Below are 17,500 nucleotides of genomic sequence, written 5' to 3' on the forward strand. Positions count from 1 at the left end.
ATACAATATATTTTACCGAAATGATACGTTAGTAGTCAAAAGTTTAAAATTAATAGAATTCATTTCGTGTGTATATGAAATATCTATTTTAATGTTACTCTTCTTGAAATATTTTATTTCAATTGTTTATTACATCTCTTATAGTTGATTTATTCCCCTGTTGCCTTTCCTCACTGGGCTATTTTCTCCCGTTGGAACCCTTGGGCTTATGGCTTCCTGCTTTTCCAACTAGGATTGAAGATTAAGCTAGTTGTAATAATAATAATAATATACATTTAACACTGTTTAATATCGCATGACTCCATGACCTGACTCTGCCTCTACTAAAATGCATAAAGCTTTCCACACGTCAATACAATAATTGCCTCCCATGAGGCTCCATCTGCCTTTCTGTTTGCACGATTTCCCAACCCACGAAATGACTTAACAAGTTTCACTTCTTATCTTCTTTGACAATATCAGCATGAAAAAAAACCTCATAAAGTTGGGCAAAATAACTTTTTTAAGGAAAATAATCCAACAGATCTGTCTGTGAATTAACATAGATATTGAAATAAGGGTTGATACAAGTCTAATAACTACACAAACACCCAGAGGTTTAAAGGTTTAAAGGCCGTTCATGAATGGCAGAGACAAGGGACAGTGACATTGCCCTATCAGGGAGAACAATGCCCTTTGCATATAATCAGTGCCCAACCCCCCTCTCCACCCAAGTTAAGACCAAGGAACCCCAGGCGGTGGCTGCTGATTATTCGGCAGATAGACCTATAGGCTCCCCCAACCCCACCTTCATCCTTTAGCTCAAAAGTGCGGTGAGGTTGCAAGGACCAAAGGAACTGACGAGTTTGAGCGGGACTCGAACCCCAGTCTGGCAATCACAAACTACTAACAATAGTAAATAGTTAGTATTATGAAGTTCAAGAAAATAACTCTTATTTTAAGGAAAATATTTTAACAGATATGTGTGTGGACTAAACAACAATCATGAAATAAGCCTTGAAACTCTTCTACAAGTGTGTAACTACACAAAGACCCCGCTGTCAGTCAATAACGAAGAACGCGCAACACCCTTTATGGTAGGGTGTATTTTTTGTTGATTATTCTAAGACCATTTTTCTGAGTGAATATCTTCGGGCAGAGGCCCACAGGGGTCAACGCTTTCTGGTGTTCCTGAAGAGGGCGTCTCCCCAGTAACTCCAGGTCATTCGAGATCATTATACACCACAAATTACATCTGGCAAAACTTCTAAAGGATATTTGCTTAATGACAGAGACGTTTTGATTCTTGTTATAAATATACACATAAAGACAGCTTCAGGTAACATTGGTCTCTTGACACCTGTTGCTTATACGCTTTGTGGGAGTTTACTGGAAACGTCCCTGCCTGGCGATCTGCTGGACTGGTGCTCGAGACCAGCTCAAGTTCTATAGTTTCTTCTAGTGTCTACAACCTCACCATCCTTGTGAGCTAAGGTTTTGGGAGGTGTTTGGGGAAGCCTATAGGTCTAGCTGCTATGTCATCAACAGCCATTGCGTGGCCCTCCCTGGTGCCAGGCTTGGGTGAAGACGGGACTTGATTGCTGATTATATGTATATATGGCCTGTCTCTAGTGCATTGTCCTGCTTTGGGATTGTCACTGTTCTTTGCTTCTGCCATTTAAACTATAGCTAAAAAACGGAATTTTCCAGGAATATCAAGATTTCTCTATAGAAAATCGCGAAATTAAACGGACATTGTGACATTGGAACAGAAACAAGTTTTGGGTAATCTGAAATTTTCAGAGAATTATTAATGCTGGTCAGCGGTATGTTAATTGCTTTATGCTGTAGCATAAGATACCACAACTTGACCAGCAGACCTAAAATTAATTTTGGGGACAGAAACAAGGACAAAATGATATGGAAAATAGACAATTGTTGCAAAGGGATGACAAATCAATATAATTATAGTTTAAAAGCTGAAAGGCCTATCATGAATGGCAGAGGCAAGGGACAGTGACATTGCCCTATCAAGGAGAACAATATCCTAGAGACGCCATACCATACATATGATCAGCGACCAAGCCCCCTCTCCACCCAAGCTAGGACCAAGGAAGGCCAGGAATTGGCTTCTGATAACTCAACAGATGGACCTATAGGCTGCCCGTGACATTGCTCTATCATGCAGAACAATATCCTAGAGACGCCATACCATACATATGATCAGCGACCAAGCCCCCTCTCCACCCAAGCTAGGACCAAGGAAGGCCAGGAATTGGCTTCTGATAACTCAACAGATGGACCTATAGGCTGCCCCCCCCCCCCCCATCCATAGCTCACAAGGATGGGGAAGTTGCAGCGACCACAGAAACTAACGAATCTGAGCGGACTCGAACTCCCAGTCTGGCAATCACCATGCTAGGACGCTACCACCAGGCCATGGAGCATATGCTTTTATACTCTGTTCTCTATTACAATACGATTTCTCTATTTTTACTCTTAAGTTTATTCGGATATATTTCATGGGATAGTAGAAATTAACTTTGATCGTCTACTCTACTGCGAAAGACGGAAGCTGTTCACTATAATTTAGCTAAAATATAAATATCAAATCTCATCGTGGTTTTCATTAAACTTATTCTCTCTCTCTCTCTCTCTCTCTCTCTCTCTCTCTCTCTCTCTCTCTCTCTCTCTCTCTCTCTCTCTCTCTCTCTCTCTCTCTATATATATATATATATATATATATATATATATATATATATGTATATATCTTTCTCTCTCTCTCTCTCTCTCTCTCTCTCTCTCTCTCTCTCTCTCTTACAAGTTCACCTAGGATAGAATTTTACCTCTCTCTCTCTCTCTCTCTCTCTCTCTCTCTCTCTCTCTCTCTCTCTCTCTCTGTATATATATATATATATATATATATATATATATATATATATATATATATATATATATATCTTTCTCTCTCTTCTTACAAGTTTTTTTAGGATAGAATTTTACCTCTCTCTCTCTCTCTCTCTCTCTCTCTCTCTCTCTCTCTCTCTCTCTCTCTCTCTCTCTCTCACTCTCTCTCTCTCTCTCTCTCTCTCTCTCTCTCTCTCTCTCTCTCTCTATATATATATATATATATATATATATATGTATATATATACATATATATATATATACATATATACTGTATATATATGTGTATATATATTCTCTCTCTCTCTCTCTCTCTCTCTCTCTCTCTCTCTCTCTCTCTCTCTCTCTGCTACTTTATTGCATAGAAAACTGGCTTCATTCTAGGTATTATATTTGCTACGTCGCCAGCTTCCTGAACTGAACACTTCACGCATGAATCAGATAACGATAGATCTGTTTTTTGTCTTACAATTTCATTGCTTCCTTGTACGCATCAGTTAGTCTATGAATAATAATCTATTCTACAGTGACTCCCAATGCATAATCCACAGGAAAGTGTATGAGATTATTATTATTATTATTATTATTATTATTATTATTACTTGCTAAGCTACAACCCTAGTTGGAAAAGCAGGATGCTATAAGCCCAAGGGCACCAACAGGGAAAATAACCCAGTGAGGAAAGGAGACAATGAAAGATAAAATATTTTACGAACAGTAACATTAAAATAAATATTCCCTATATAAACTATAAAACTTTAAATAAAGAACAAAGGGAAGAAACATAAGATAGAATAGTATGCCCGTGTGTACCCTCAAGCAAGAGAACTATTCCCCAAGACAGTGAAAGACCATGTTACAGAGGCTATGGCATTACCCAAGACTAGAGAACATTGGTTTGATTTTGGAGTGTCTCTTTCGTAGAAGAGCTGCTTACCATAGCTAAAGAGTCTCCTCTACTCTTAACAAGAGAAAAGTAGCCACTGAACAATTACAGTCCAGTAGTTAATCCCTTTGGTGTGGAAGAATGGTTTGGTAATCTCAGTATTGACAGGTGTATGACAGAAGAAAATATTTAAAGAATAAACCAGACTATTTGGTGTGTGTGTGTATAGGCAAAGGGAAAATGAACCGTAACCAGAAAAAAAGGATCCAATGTAGTACTGTCTGGCCATTCAAAGGACCCAGTAACTCTCTAGTGGTAGTATCTCAACGGGCGGCTGGTGTCCTGGCCTACCTAATACCGACTAGCTTAGCTGGTAATAGCAATAATAATTGAATGGGTACCTAATAATTCATTTAACATATTTCCAGAGGCATTGTACTGTTACGATTCATCAACACAGATCACATGATGTCCTTGATAATACCTTTTACTTCATTCTATCCTTATTCGCAAACTAATTTGGCCCTTATTCTTCTACTCGCTGACATTAGTCTCTTTTATATACTTTATATATGAAAGATCTATTTCAATGTTGTTACTGTTCCTAAAGGTTTTTATTTTAACTATTCGTTATTTTTCTTGTATTTTATTTATTTCCTAATCTACTTTCCTCACTAGGCTATTTTTCCCTGTTGAAGTCCGTGACCTTATAGTACCCCGCTTTTCCAACTAGTGTTGTAGCTTAGCTAACAATAATAATAATAATAATTATTATTATTATTATTATTATTATTATTATTATTATTATTATTATTATTTGCGAGAAAGTTGAATTGATGTGATTCTGTGTAACTTAATTTATAAAAGTGAAAGGACAACAGCCAATGTTCAAGGTTGCTAAAGATGATATGAAGATAGTGACAACATGAAGAGAGTAAAAACAAACATATAAGTAAATAAACAAATGCAGAGATATCAAATAATGAGGAAGAGGAAGTTCTACTAGTAAATAAAAACCCTTTGAAGTACTCTATCCCAAAAGGATACTAATGAAAAACCACTGACACATCTTAGAAGTCCCCATGCCAGGGTGACACCTTCGAGGCCTATACTCCGGAAGGGTGAGTCAGCCTAGTCAAAATACTTCTGCTTATTATCAAGTTGAACGTTAAGGGCTTGACGCCCTGGCCCAAAGGCGTTCGCCTCTCACCGCGGAACAACAGCAAAGGTCGTTCACAGACATTCAAAAGACACGCCACGTTGCTGTTATACCTTCTGCGTGTGGGAGGGGTTGACTAACAAGGAAAGGGAAAAGGTGCGGTACGAAAAGGAACACAGAATTTTAAGAAAAAATAAAAAATAAATGAAAGGGCGATGTGGGTCTGATGATACTGAAATTATAAACTATTTGAGCAATTGCAAAACAGTAACGGAATGCATTCTTGTTTTTTTTCTGAAAGCCTCTATGAAATATCTAATACAAAATCCAAAAGATATAAGTGAATAGCTAAAAACTATTGATATTCTTATTAATATTGTAGTATATAGGACCAGAAAAGCAGCCATTAAAGAAAATATGTCGAGAGAGAGAGAGAGAGAGAGAGAGAGAGAGAGAGAGAGAGAGAGAGAGAGAGAGAGAGAGAGAGAGAGAGAGAGAGAGAGAGAGAGAATATGTTGTGTGTGGCCCTGTAACGTTTTCTTTTTAGTATTGTAAAATTTATATTATCGTTACTTGCCTCTTCATCAAGGAACTATAAAGAATTTGTTAAATCAACCAGATGAAATTTCAGTGTAATGTGATAAATACTGAAACGACAAACCAATATTGAGACAAGAATTGTACAATGGCATCGTAAACGTCTCAACTCTCTCGGGGTATCTCAATCCCATTCAAGTACTTTACACTTTATTTTTTGCATTCTTCCAAAGGCCTTGACACGACTGAAGGTTAATGCCACAAATGTTGCCAGTCACTGTTTACACAAAAACTTCAGACTTACATCACACTTGTACTCTTTTCCTGACCAGCTGATGTTGGTACTGCCAAGCTGAACTCTTCCTCTTTGGAAGCTTATCATTTATATGTATACACACATATTGTACAGACGCACATGCATACATATATATATATATATATATATATATATATATATATATATATATATACATATATATATATATATATATATATATATATATATATATATATATATATATATATATATATATATATATATATATATGAGGTTGGCGAAACTTTATCTATAAACTACTTCACACAAAGGAAGAAGTATAAGATCTAAAAAATTATCGTCCAATAAGTTTACTCTCAGTAATATAATACATGTTTACGGAGATCATATTAAGCCGAATAGAAAGATTTTAATCAACCAAGAGAGCAGGCAGGCCTTAGAAGCGGGTATTCAACAACTAATCATATCCAGGTAATTAACCAGCTAATGCAAAGATAAACAGAGTATAACAAACCACTAAATATGGCATTTATAGACTATGAGAAAGCTTTCGATTCTGCCAAAACCTCAGCAGTAATGAAAGCCCTTCCAAAATAAGGAATAGATTAATCTTAAGTTAGAACACTTGAAGATATCTATACAGGAAGTACAGCAATCCTAAAACTACATAAAGATCGTGAGAAAACTCTGATTAAGAAAGGAGTTTGACAGGGAGACCCCAACTCTCCTAATTTATTTACAACATACCTAAAAGAAGTTTTTAAAAATTTAGATTGGGAAAATGTAGGTATTAGCATTACTGGGGAATACCTTAACAACTTAAGATTTGCAGATGGCAGTTGTGTTTAGTGAATCATGGGAGGAATTGCAAAGGATTATATAAAGATGTGAATAGCGAAAGCAGAAATATAGGACTGAAAATGATTATGAGTAAAATTAAGATAATGTTCAATGAAAACGCAAAAAGATAACAAATAAGGCTTATAGACGAACCTCTAGAGATTGTTAATGAATATTTGTACTCAAGACAGACAGTGTTTCCCCAGGACATGAGACCGAAATTAAAAGAAGGATAAGCATGGGATGGAGATCTTCTGATAAACAAAATGAGATTATGAAATGTAGAATGCCACTCTCAAAAGAGTAAAGTTTTTAATAAGATGGTCCTACCAGTATTATGCAGCAGAAACTTGGAGCCTTACAACCGCCTTAGAACATAGGCTAGTTACAACTCAAAGAGCTGTAGAAAGAACAATGATAGGAATAACACAAGGATATAGAAAAGGGGCAACTTGAATACGAGAGCAAACTAAAGTAGAGAATATTCTAACAGCATGTAAGTAAAAGAAATGGACATGTGCAGGACATATAATGAGAATGACAAATAATAGATGGACATTAATAATAACAGAGTAGGTCCCTAGAGATTGCAAAAGAAGCAGGGGAAGGAAGAGAAGACGATGGACTAGTGAGCTAAGAAAATTTGTGGTGTGGACTGGCATATAAAGACCGTAAACCACCGAGATTGGTAGGACTTATCTAAGACTTTTGTTCTCCATTGGACTAGCAACACGTTGATGAGGATGATAATATGCTTACATTCATACATACACACCCGTACATTCTTTATATATATATATATATATATATATATATATATATATATATATATATATATATATATGTGTGTGTGTGTGTGTGTGTGTGTGTGTGTGTGTATGTATATATGTATATATATAAATCTGTGTGTGTTTATCCGTAGGATGGTCATGTCATAAACACAATTGTAACTAATTTATATCGATTCCAATCTAATTTGGGAACTTTACCACGAAAGGAAAATATATATGGTTTTAGCACATACCTGGGCCAAGATTCGAGCTTAAATATCAACACAGAACTAGACAATTCCATTATCCATTATAATGATTAGATCATCTAGGGATGTATAAGTTATTTTGACAGTTATATATATATATATATATATATATATATATATATATATATATATATATATATATATATATATCTGTCAAGGTTTAAAGTTTTAAAGATAGCTCATGAATGACAGAGGCAAGGTACATTGACAGTGCCTTAGAGGCTGCCCATATATCTTTATAATAAGCACCCGAGGCCCTTTTCCTACTAATGTATGACCAGCGAGGGCCAGGTAAAGGCTGCTGATGACTCAACAGGTACACCTATGTGCTCCCAGAAAACCTTCATCTCTAGCTCACAAGGATGGTTAGATTGCAGACACTGCAAGAAACTGTCGAGCTTGATTGGGTCTCCAACCCCAGTCGAGTAGATGGCCAGGCAGGGACATTGCCGATAGGCCACCATAACAAATATCGAAACATTTGAAATAGTTAATTAGATTTGAAGAAAATGTTGATGAATATGGTTGTGAGGAGAGTACATGGAAACGAGGAAGGTAGAGCGTTGGAAGGAAATGGAGGAAGTGGGAGAATGGAAGATGTTGATTTGTAAAAGTACAGAAAAGGAAAAGCAAGAAAGATGGCGTGATGGTTGTAGAAGTTTCGAGAGATAACTACATCATTTGTGAAAGCCAAGATGGATGTGGTTGGACCCACCCTCCTTTATAACGATAAAATATTATTACTAACTAAGCTATAACCCTAGTTTGAAAAGTAGGATGCTCTAAGCCCAAGGGTCTCTAAGAAGGAAAAATAGCCCAGTGAGGAAATAAGGAAATGAATAAACGACAAGAGGAGTAATGAACAATTAAAATGAAATTTTTTAAGAACAGTGATTACATTAAAACAGATGTTTCATATATAAGCTATTAAAATAGACTTATGTCAGCCTGTTCAACATAAAAACGTTTGGTGCAAGTTTGAACTTTTGAAGTTCTATTGATTCAACTACCCGATTAGGAAGATCATTCCACAACTTGGCCACAGCTGATGGAGAATTAGGGGGGAAAGACTGAAGCTATTGAGATGAACTGTGTTTATAGTAGATGTGTCGAAGGAAGAATTAAAAGGATGAGAATAGTGAGGATTGTAGAGATACATAAAGGTTTAAAGACTACTCATGAATGGCAAAGGCAAGGGACAGACATCGCCCTATCAAGCAGGACAATACCCTAGATATTGACCATATATACATATGATCAGCGCCCAAGCCCCCTCTCCAACCAAGCTAAGACAAAGGAGGGCCAGGCAATGGCTGCTGATGACTCAGCAGATAGACCTATAGGCTCCCCCAAAACCCAAACTTACCTCACAAGGATGGTGAGATTGCAGCCACCAAAGGAACTGGCGAGTTTAGCTGAGCGTGATCAAACGAAATTGGAGTGTGCCAGGAAGCGGGACAGCTAGTGGATCTTATACGATGACTGAAAATAACTATCTGTTGGTGCAAAGCATTTGGAATCAAGGTAACAAAAGACAATACAATGAACTGCATTAAAGAAATGAGATTCCCGAATATAGGAAAGATTCCGTCGTAATTTTATCGTTTTGTCGGGTACACTATTGGACTGGTTGCTGCCAATGATGTGATTTTGGAAACCTAACTAGGAGGTATTGGATTCTTTCGATTTTATCAGGTTTGGCACTAGCAATTGGACTCGGTTTGTGATGCATCACTTTACTCACATTTGTTGGGACGGAGAGCTTGGCTGCTTTTGAGCCACCACAACCTTTATGAACACAATATTAAAAGGAATCTTATATTTTGAATTATAGATTCTGCAATCTTGGATATGCTTCATTCCAATTTAGAAATGGCGGAAGTTCTCATTACTGACCTGGAATCTCCTAAAAATTCACTTTTTCAATATGTGAATATATTGATTGCACATTAATGGGAACATATTTGGAATTAATACATTTTAGGTATGGAATCTAAGTCTTAACGCTTGCAGGAACCTGGATTAAATGTAACTTCAAGTGTTATATAAAAAAATAGATTAGGGATCACAGTACGTTGGTTGTAGTAGGGTTTGGAAACGTCTTTGCGTAGCGATCTGCTGGGCTGGGATTCGGGTTAAGCTCAAACTCGATAGAATCTTGCAGTGTTTGCAGCCTCACCATCCTTGTGAGCTAAGGATGGAGGGTTTGAGGGTGTTTGTAGGTCTACCTGGAGAGTCCATCAGCAGTCATCACCTGGCCCTCCCTGGTCCTAGCTTGGGTGGAGAAGAGGCTTGGGTGCTGATCATTTGTATATATGGTCAATCTTTAGGGCATTGTTTGGGGTAGAGCTTTGACACTCCCTTGCCTATACCATTCATGAACGACTTTTATCACCTTTAAAAATATACAAGATAACCTAAAATGGCAACTGATTTATCAGTTCCTTGGGATGATAGAAATATGAAAAAAGTAAAACTTACCATTATTTTAACTTAATGTACATACATGAACTATATTAGTCATATTCCGTGTTTATATCACTTCATCTATTAACACAATAATAGCTTGACAATCCTTACAAGAACCTGTACAGTACAGCTCATGCTTTTTACATGAACACTTAAGGTTAAGGTTTAAAAGCCTCTCATGAATGGCAGAGGCGAGGGACTGTGACATTGCCCTGTCAAGTAGGACAATGCCCTAGAGACTAACCATATTACATATGATCAGCGCCCAAATTCCCCCTCTCCATACAAGCTAGGACCAAGGAGGGCCAGGCTGGTTGCTGATGACTAAGCAGATAGATCTATAGGCTCCCACAAACTCCCCATCCTTAGCTCACAAGAACAGTGAGGTTGCAGCGACCAAAGGAACTAACGAGTTTGAGCGGGACTTGAACCCCAGTCTAGCCATCACCAGGCAAGGACGCTACCACCAGGTCACCACAACCCTGTGTCACAAAAGCCTTTGTATTTGCATCCAATTACTTTTAGTAAGGTATCAAGAGTAAGGTTCCTATCCATCGTGCAAGGAATCGAATTTTTACCCATTTCTCTTCTAACCCCAATCATAAACAAGAAATGAGTGACATTTAGTTTAGTTGCATCACTAGTAGGCAGGAGGTCTTTGACAGCAACACTTCTCAAACTCTTGATGACTTTGCCTTGGAACTTTTTTCCCCCTCATCTTATCAAGAGAGGCACAGTCCTAGCTAGAAATGAAGAACAGAACTAGAAAAGCACTCTGACAGTGCAGCCCTCTGTTGTGGCAGCATATTTCTCGAAACCAGCTTGCCTTTCCCAGAACCAATTTAGACCTTACGAATATTTTGAAGTCTGTGTGACAACCATGTGCAAACTTGGGGTTAAGGTTCTGTTTAATTCAGTCGACCTTTTGCTCGATCTTGACCTTGACCTTTGACCTTTGAATCACTTCCACGTCTCAACATAAGAATTAATCCCTGAAAGTTTCACTGCTCTTTGAGTAAAATTGTGGTCCGGAAGCTGTTCACAAACAAACAGACAAACAGGGGCGAAAACATAACCTCCTCTCAATTTTGTTGGCAGAGGTAGTGATTGCTCTTTCTGCCACCTATTCGACTCCCTCATGAGTGAACTTGTCTCACAGGAACAGCACACTTGAAGGGGACACTTTTTCTCAAAACAACTCCTTTTCTTGTATCTTATTTCTTTGTTTCCTTTCCTCACTGGGGTATTTTTCCCTGTGGGAGTTCTTGGGGTTATCATTGATTGATTGATTAGGAGTTATCTGGCATCCTAAACTTTTGTGTTATAGCATTTTATTTTTCCAACTAGGGTTGAAGCTTAGCTAATAATAATAATAATAATAATAATAATAATAATAATAATAATAATAATAATCCCTATTTCTGAAATAGAAGCGCACTCTTATCTACTGTTCTCAATGTTCTTGATGTCTGATTTTACCAAAGCTGCAGCTGCTTTCAGAATAGACATATTTTAAGTTTCTTTGCTATCAGTTGGTTTCTGATATTTGTAGAGCTTTGTTAGTATATTGTCTATATTTTTGCACTTTAGTATATCATTGGTAATTATAGAATTCCCAAAATTGTGCCAAAGCTTCCACCTCAGGTAAGGAGTGCTATAGTATATGGATCTGGACCAAGTTTCTGCATACTCGTTTGTAAGTCTGCAATTGTTGTGAATTCTTCCTCTTCTGTGAACTGAGCAACTTCAATGCGAAATGCTTCCCTTCTGAACACATCTCCCTTTTCACCACTCCTACTTTCTCCTGAGTTCTATTTCAGGTCTAAGCCATGTTTGCTTGGTATCTTTCTTTCAGTTTTGAAATTTCCACTGAACGCCTTGTGATTATTGCATCAGCTGCCGGAATGTCTCTTACAAATTCAACTCGGATTCACGATGGTTCCACGCTCTACACAATGCTTTAAATCAGCAACTCCTAATGAGAATGGGAATCCATCTGCATCAAGAGACTTCAAATGTACAATAAAAACAATGATTATCATATAAAAAGTAGGGATATTTTGGTCTTACTGATGACGAAGAAAGAACATTGTCTTCGGCTTAAGGTGGGGTCACACATCAGAGATTCAAAGCCTCGCATGTCATGTCATAAAGGTCCATATGTTTCATATTACGACTCCACCTCGCGTTACTAACGATCGAATCGCCATCAATCATATTGAATCGTAAACAAAGTCGTGGAGTTTGACGCCGTGCGCCTAGTGTCTGTGTATGTTTTTGTATACAAAAGGATACGAGATCTGAGCTCGCCATTACTCTTCTTGTTGGCTGCTATGTGTTTCTTACTTGTAGATGCTGCATTTTCACCAAATGTCCTGCTACATCCTCGGCATCTGCAGCAACACCTCATAATGCACAGACAGCCTAAAATCAATCGAGTATTTCATGCATGACAATCGATTAAAAAAAGAGGACCATGAATAATTGACTTCTAGTTGTAATAAATTCATGAATTTAGTAAAGCTTAGCAAAATAAATTGATACGTCAATCGTATATTATTAGGAAATAAACAATTACTATACTATGCTCCTGGCTAGTACAGTAGTAACGTGTTCGCCTAGCATTCATATGCCAGGAGATCAATCCCTGCACGGGACTGTGAGATTAAGTTGTTTACTGGGGAGGTCACTGCTGTGGTCAGTCACCACATTGGGGAGTTGGGTTGCCTGGCTGATATTCTGGTGAGCTTCTATACTGATAAAACTGGAACTGAAACTAGACACCTTTAACCTGTAGTTGTATATCAATTTCTGAATAATTTGTCGAACATAATTCTGTTTGATTAGAGAATTTTGATGTGGATGTGTAAATGAAAATCCGAGGTATGAGCCCTGACTTTAGAGTTGTAAGGATCACATAGAGGTCAAGGTCAAGGGTCAAATTTAGTGGTAAATATGAACTCTTCGAGATCATGGTTCTATTAGTAGTCAATTTTTTTTTATGTTGAAAGGATATTTGACGACATACTTCATATCAAATAATGAGACATTCACCATTTTGAATGGGGATTTGTGCAACATAATAGTGGTCAAATGTCTAATATTTTTTTTACTCTGGTTTTCTAAAATGTCTAAATATCACATTTAGGCAACAGAAAATGATTGCAGTTTGTTTCACTGAACCCAAATTTTTCACCTACTTGACAGAAAATTGAGACTATTTCTTTTTTCGTGTATCAAGTGCATAATACCAACATAAAAATGAAATAAAATATCCCAAGTTAAATTGATAAAATTTAACTGTAAAAAGTCGATTCTATAACACTTAACTGTGAAATTAATATTTTTGGAGATATTGTAGGATGTGGGACACAAATGTAATTTTGTTTTCAAAAATTCTATATTTTAATTTTATGTTTGGTTGCAAATAGAGTCTAATCTCCAAATTTTATGGTTTCCAGAAGGCAAAAATCACTGGCTAAATCAACAATTGCACTTACTGCACAGACTACAACATTTTGAACGCTTCCAGAAGACTAAATTCACTCTCTTTCACCACCATTTGCACATTGTGAACAACTGTACAATGTTTACTGCGTTTTCAGAAGACTCAAATCACTGGGAGTTCTTTCCTCAGACAGAATCTACAACGATTACAATGCTTCCAGAAGGCTCAAATCATTGACAGTTCTTTCCTTAGAGAGTCTCAACAACGATTACAATGCTTCCAGAAGGCTCAAATCATTGACAGTTCTTTCCTTAGAGAGTCTCAACAACGATTACAATGCTTCCAGAAGGCTCAAATCATTGACAGTTCTTTCCTTAGAGAGTCTCAACAACGATTACAATGCTTCCAGAAGGCTCAAATCATTGACAGTTCTTTCCTTAGAGAGTCTCAACTACGATTACAATGCTTCCAGAAGGCTCAAATCACTGGCTATAACACTGCATGTACGCACTGCACAGTGGACTGTTTTTGAGAAAACTGGGAAAATATAGAGAAATTTTACACTCCTTAAATTTTTTAAAGTTGAAATTACCTAAATTCAAAATAACCCAATTTGTCCCGTTTATTGTAGTGTTCCTAAAGGTCCATATGACATACTCAAACTGTAAAAAATATTTATATATATTCAATATATATATATATATATATATATATATATATATATATATATACACACGCACACACACACACACACACATATATATATATATATATATACATATATATATATATATATATATATATATATATATATATATATATATATATATATATATATATATATATATATATATATATTGTGGTGGCCGATGCGGTAATGTCCCTGACTGGTGAACGCCAGATTGGGGTTTGAGTCCCGTTCAAACTCGTCAGTTCCTTTGGTCGCAACAACCTTACCATCCTTGTGAGCTAAGGATGGGTGTTTGGAGGAGCCTATAGGCGGATCTGCTGAGTCATCAGCAGCCATTGCCTGGCCCTCCTTGGTTCTAGCTTGGGTGGAGAGGGGGCTTGGGCGCTTATCATGTGTATATGGTCAGTCTCAAGGGCATTGTCCTGCATGATAGGGCAATGTCACTGTCCCTTGCCTCTGACATTTATGAGTGACCTTTAAACCTTCAAATGCTATTTCCCATGGTCCATTAAGGTGAAGTGGCTTAACGTTGAGAAAGAGCGCATTTACTAGCGGATAAGATTTCCATCGCTTTATGATTGTCCATCTTATTTGGAAATTTAATCATTTACAGCTTTTTACATAACTTAATCCCTGCAAGTTTATTATTATTATTATTATTATTATTATTATTATTATTATTATTATTATTATTATTATTATTATTATTAATTTTGTTATTATTACTTCCTAAGCTGCAACTCTAGTTGGAAAAGCAAAATGTTATAAGCATAAGGGTTCCAACAGGGAAAATAGCTCAGTGAGGAAAGAAATTGAGAAAATAACCTACAAGAGAAGTTTAAGAACAATGATTACATTAAAATAAATCTTTCACATATAAACTATAAAAAATTTGATATAACAAGAGTAAGGGAAACAAGATAGAATAGTGTGGCAGGAAGCTGTTCGCAAACAAAGACACAAACACACAAACTGGGGGTAAAACATAACCTCCTTTCAACTTCGTTGGCGGAGGTAATGATAAGCTTTGTTTAAGACAAGGAAATTTTCTAACTAAGGCATTTTAAAGGTATTACCAAGGGGAACACCATCCTAGTCTAGATTCGCAGTAGAATAGGAACGACCTTAAATATACCGTCTTCATGAACGTCATAGAATCTGCTAAATATGGAGTAACGTAAGAAGTTTTGCATACGTTTTAGAATCCAGTTTTGCTACTAAGGTTACTCTGAAATCTTCGCATCTCATCAAATGAAACTCTTTAGACGGCTGCTAATCTATCTAATTGCTCTTCCTCTTGTTTTTGTTAAAGTGTTTATAGTATATATAGGAAATATTTATTTTCATGTAGTTACTCTTCTTAAAATATATCATTTTTCCTTGTTTCCTTTCCTCACTCGGCTATTTTCCCCGTTGAAGCCCATGGGTTTATAGCATCCTGCTTTTCTAAAGAGGGTTGTAGCTTAGCAAGTAATAATAATAATAATAATAATAATAATAATAATAATAATAATAATAATAATAATAATAATAGCAACGTTTTCCGAACAGTTAAAAACGAAGAAATACTAACTTGAGAGAAAAATTAAAGATCTTTAATATTGAGATGAATTAATCATAAAATATTTAATATCGTACATACCTTTAAAAAGGAGAAAGAAGATAGAAAATCATACTACTGTCGTGGCCTATTGACCCTTTCGAAAACTTAACTTTTGCAAGTAATGACACCACTGCTATCCTTCGGATATCTACTAAAACCAATACCAATTAAGGTGTAGTCCGTAGCAATGAGGTATTTGAATCCACCAGGGTGTACCTGCCACTCACACCTACACATGGAGCGATACTCTCTCACTTGTACACCCTGGTCCCTGGGTCAAGGTGATAGGAAAGAGAAATCTACATCTTCAAGTAACAAGGGATAGAAAACAACGCAGATCATTGGAAAGGGAAACTCTACAAGTTACCAAAGAAAATGTCAGATTTTAAATCATGAAAAGTATATTTTGCTGTGTGATGGAAAAGCAAATAACCTGAACAGAGAGATGACAAATACATTTGATATTTCACCCCATTTGTTTTCTTATTATCTCTAGATTGAAAGCAGAAACCCTTTCAGTTTCTGTGTTCTGGTCATTGATGATACTAGAAATAGTTTAGGAATATGAACATGAACATGAAACCCGAGCTATGGTAAAATGGGGCATTTAACTTATTCTACAAAGAAGTAGTGCAGAGATTACTCAAGTTAAAATCAGGCAAAATAAATACCTATGTTAAAATCAGGCAACATGACTACCTATGTCAAAATCAGACAAAATAACTTCATATGTTAAATTCAGGCAAAATGACTACATACGTTAAAATTAGGCAAAATGACTAAAGTTAAAATCAGACAAAATAATTACATAAATTAAAATTGGGCCAATTAACTACATAAGTAAATCAGGCAAAATTACTACATATGTTAAAATCGGGCAAAATGGCTACATGTTAAAATCAGACAAAATAACTACATGTTAAAATCAAGCAAAATAATAACATAAGTTAAAATCAGGCAAAATTACTGCATATGTTAAAATCACGCAAAAGTACTACACAAGTTCAAATCAGGCAAAATAAGTACATATGTCATAATCAGGCAAAATGACTACATAAATCAAAATCAGGCCAAAAGACTGCATAAGCTAAAATCAGGCAGAATGACTGCATAAGTTAAAATCAGGCAAAATAACTACATATGTTAAAATCAGGCAAACTAACCACATAAGTTAGATTCAGGCAAAATGACTATATAAGTTAAAATTGGGCCAAATGACTACATATGATAAGATTAGACAAAATTACTGCATAAGTTAAAATCAAGCAAAATAACTACATATGTCAAAATCAGGCAAAATGACTACATAAGTTAAAATCAGACAAAATAATTACATAAGTTAAAATCAGACAAAATGACTACATAAGTTAAAATCAGACAAAATGATTACATAAGTTAAAATCAGACAAAATGACTACATAAGTTAAAATCAGACAAAATGACTACATAAGTTAAAATCAGACAAAATGATTACATAAGTTAAAATCAGACAAAATGATTACATAAGTTAAAATCAGACAAAATGATTACATAAGTTAAAATCAGACAAAATGATTACATAAGTTAAAATCAGACAAAATGATTACATAAGTTAAAATCGGGCAAAATGACTACATAAGCTAAAGTCAGTCAAAATGACTACATCATTTAAAATCAGGCAAAAGG

This window comes from Palaemon carinicauda, chromosome 40 (assembly GCF_036898095.1).
Source record: "Palaemon carinicauda isolate YSFRI2023 chromosome 40, ASM3689809v2, whole genome shotgun sequence".
NCBI classification, from domain to species: Eukaryota; Metazoa; Arthropoda; class Malacostraca; order Decapoda; family Palaemonidae; genus Palaemon; species Palaemon carinicauda.